Source organism: Anneissia japonica, unplaced genomic scaffold (assembly GCF_011630105.1).
Source record: "Anneissia japonica isolate Jap-2015-1 unplaced genomic scaffold, ASM1163010v1 scaffold1483_len710385_cov172, whole genome shotgun sequence".
NCBI classification, from domain to species: Eukaryota; Metazoa; Echinodermata; class Crinoidea; order Comatulida; family Comatulidae; genus Anneissia; species Anneissia japonica.
In genome coordinates this window covers 470,463-474,590 of record NW_022732828.1, presented here as the reverse complement: position 1 = coordinate 474,590, position 4,128 = coordinate 470,463, and the positions used below count along the sequence as shown (strand labels likewise).

The following is a 4,128-nucleotide window of genomic DNA, read 5'->3' as shown; positions in this document are numbered from 1 at the left end:
ACCATTAAAAACTTCAATAACGACATCAAAATTTGCTTAATTAAAAAACCATTAAAAACATCAATAATGACATCAAAATTCCTAAATAATTACATTCAAAGCAAAATAAACAAATAAATAGAAAAAAAAGCCACATTATTGGCGGGGGGGGGGACTAGCTCAGTGTGGGCGAATATCAGAAAAATCAAAATTTGAAGAAAAACCAAAAACTAAAAGGGGCATTGACATTGTTGGGGGAAGGAACTAGTTCAAGATGGGCGAACACAGGTTAAAAAGATTATTGATTTACCATTGATGAAAAATACCATAGCTAATGATGAATTTCTTGGTTGTTTCACATTTAATTTTGGGTAGTGCAAATTGTCTAATATTCCTTAGTCTATAATTATGGTCTGGCGTTGGGGTTAGGAGATGATTTAATCTGTGTTCGCTCTTCTTGATTTTCTCAAAATAGATTTTAGAGAGATATAGCAATCTGTCTTTAAGTGGAGATAGGCCTAGTAAAAGAAGAGCATTTTCGTATGACATTCGTAGAAGAATGCATTTAATAGCCCTCTTTTGAATTGTTTCAATGATTTGTTGTTGTTTGAGAGTGGTGCCAGTAAACCACAAAGGGCACGCATACTCAGGGACTGACCTAATAACACTGCAATAATAGTTATAAGAGACAGCATCTGCGTAATTGTTTTAAAAAGTAGATTCTTGTATTACATTTGGATACAATAGATTGAATATGGCTTTCCCATCCTAGGTCATCCTGGATTGTAACACCTAGCAATTTAGATTGACTAACATTGCCAATATTAACACCATTTATCTGAATCTTTAGAGGTTGTGATTTTACACGTTTACAGCTAATTAGCATTTCCTTAGTTTTCTTTTCATAATCTTCATTCTGTTGTTATGTATTAACGGAATGAACGAAATTAAAGTTTGTAGTTGATAATTATTAAAACAAATACAATTTGATGATCAAAACTAGCTAGAATGCAAATAAAGTATGTAAAATAATTCTCACTGACATCATGATGGTGAAGGAATTTAAAATCTCCAAATTAAGTTTCCTTGCGGCTCTCGATGTTACAACAAAAATTCAGTCTGACCCTCAGAACAATTTTATGCTCACCCCTGCTGTAGCGTATGGAGTTTTTCTGCTGTTTTTCTGTTTACTTCATCCGGCCAAAGATGCAGCCAACAAAAAATAAGAAGTGAGTTTCTTCTCAATAGGTGGTTAGCAGCTGTATGCAGGAGTATGTTTTATACTTAGACCATAGAGGGAAGAAATAGATTTCTGTTTCTTTCCTCCATGATTAGACAGGTTTGCTTGCCCGGCTCTCGTTGTTAAAAAAAAAAGATTAGTTTGGCCTTCCAAAACGTTGTTATGCCCACCTCTGTAAATGATGGAGTTTAGGTTTTCCGTTCACTTGATCTTCGCCCACATTATTAACGAAAGGGGATGCTTCAATATAAAAGTTTGTATGTACAGCTGTGATGGCCGAGTGGTTAAGGCGTTGGACTTGAAATCCAGCTCGCAGCGAATATTTTCCTTTATCATATTTTAGCTTTGGGGAGGGTAATCTGTAATGTATTATAATTATACAGTTGGGTCAAAGCAAATCCACACGAGGAAAATCTACAAAAAGATACACAACAATATGTGATATACGGTACTTCTTAGAACGTATTGAAAATAGGCCCAACTTATAATACGCATATATGCCTAAAGTAGGATGAAAACGAAAAGATCTGAATAAAAGAAATGAACAATTATCAAGGAAGGATCCAATGTGGATATGGGTTGGGTGAAGGAGGGGGTTCCCACTACATTTTTTAAATGTCAATACGTACCTGGTTATGTATTGAAATAAGAAAAACAAATTAGGATACATTATAAGTTCCCCCTTTCGATTTAAAAGTGAACTAAAATAAGAACAAAATAAGAACATTTTGAATTTGAAATCGGCAAAAAAGATAGGAAAACTGAATCTAGGCGAAATTTTACTGGTTCTAATAAAAAAAAAAAAGAAGAGTGTAGTATACATAATATAAAACAATTATTAAATAAAAAATGTAATTTTTAAGTAATAAATAAACACAAGTGGAGCTTCTCGAAAACATGAAAAGGGAAAAAAATATATAAAAACACTGCAGCTTCATTTTGTCACAAATTTTGAAATGTCCTTCATAAAAGACACAAAATATTCCAATGGCTTATACGGTACGCTGTGTAATGAAAGAATAATACATTTCACAAAGCGAGAATAATTCCACTTCAACAAATCTTACTACTTGGATGAGCTAAATTCAGATTCAGAGAGCCTAGCACATGACGATTGAGGAAGTACCTCATGAGACCGCCTGTAGTGCAATAAAATGTTGAATTGGTATGCAAGTGTTAGGCCTATCTTTCTTATTATCTTTTTTTTTTTTTAAATATATTCCTCTGCTCCTGCATCGAGCACCTTTGTCTTAATGATCTGTTTTCAACCCACATTGCAGATTACATTTCAATTAGTTCCCTGATAAAATCAATTCAAAATTTTTGGTAAATGCTCGATGCAAAAATAAGAGGGGCTCGTCCGGGAATTGAACCCGGGGCCTCTCGCACCCAAAGCGAGAATCATGCCACTAGACCAACGAGCCTTAGTTGGTAAGCCAAATTCATACTCCACTAATAAAGCACACATTTAGCTTGTCCTAGAAACATTTGACGCTTTTCACTTTAGAGTACCCTTGTGACGAAGTCACAACGCGCCACTCATCAAATGATAACATTTATTTAAGATTCAAGAAACTTGGGTGACTAATCATATCAATTATTTAATTAATTTCTGTGTTTTTTTTTTCTTTTTAATAGTAGGCCTATTTTGGTTCAATAATGTTTTTTTTTTTCTAATTGTGTTTTTGAAACGCAACATCATTAGGCCTTTATATTAAAGTAGGCCTATGCGTTCTCATGATGAGATTACAATATCAATAGAAATCAAATTTACTGTTTTCATATATAAAATAGGTTTAATCTTGTGATAAAATAAAGATACCTAGATACCTTGACCTACTGTTTGCAATTGACCATTACAACTTATTTTGTGTGTCTGTCCAATATTTAATAGCATAGGTAGAGTCATAATATTGTTGAGGTCTGTCCCCGGCCGGATTTAAAACACAATAAGACCTTGCATTATTTACTCCTATTTCAATCTATTTTTATGATCACAATACAACTGCTTGCTTTGGCTCTTTTGTTTATTGTCACACTTTTTTGGGGAACTCAACAACAGGCCTTTCTTGAATGAGCAAAATCCTACACTGTAGGTAATTTTTAATTTTTCATTCCTGATGATTACATGATGACATAATTAAATGTCGAAATATTGATCCTGGCGTATTTAGTATACTTGGAGTAGGCCTATGTATTATACTAGGGAATGTAATTTCACTGTTCCCTGATTATACTTTCTTAGACAAGCCTGCTTGCCCGGCTTTCGTTAAAGAAAATAGATTAGTTTTCCCCCACCCCCGAAATATTTTTATGCCCACCGCTCTAATGTATTAACGGAATGAACGAAATTAAAGTTTGTAGTTGATAATTATTAAAACAAATACAATTTAATGATCAAAACTAACTAGAATGTAAAAAAAAAATATGTAAAACAATTCTCACTGACATCATGATGGTGAAGGAATTTAAAATCTCCAAATTAAGTTTCCTTGCGGCTCTCGATGTTACAACATAGATTCAGTCTGACCCTCAGAACAATTTTATGCTCACCCCTGCTATAGCGGATGGAGTTTTTCTGCTCTTTTTATGTTTACTTCGCCCGGCCAAAGATGCAGCCAACAAAAATAGGAAGTGAGCTTTTTCCAGTAGGTGGTAGGCAGCTGTGATGGCCGAGTGGTTAAGGCGTTGGACTTGAAATCCAATGGGTTCGAACCCTGCTCGCAGCGAATATTTTCCTTTTTCATATTTTAGCTTTGGATAGGGTAATCTGTAATGTGTTATAATTATACAATTGGGTCAAAGCAAATCCAAACAAGGAAAATCTACAAAAAGATACACAACAATATACGGTACTTCATAGAATGTATTGAAAATAGGCCCAACTTATAATGCGCATAGGCCTAAAG

At 34.1% G+C, this 4,128-nt stretch overlaps 1 non-coding gene across 1 annotated transcript; it reads right to left on the bottom strand.

Annotated features, from left to right (window-relative positions):
* Window positions 1-2,571: 2,571 nt before the first annotated feature.
* Window positions 2,572-2,643, bottom strand: Trnap-ugg. The gene has a single exon. It is a non-coding gene; the product is annotated as a tRNA-Pro (tRNA).
* Between the last annotated feature and the right edge of the window lie 1,485 nt (window positions 2,644-4,128).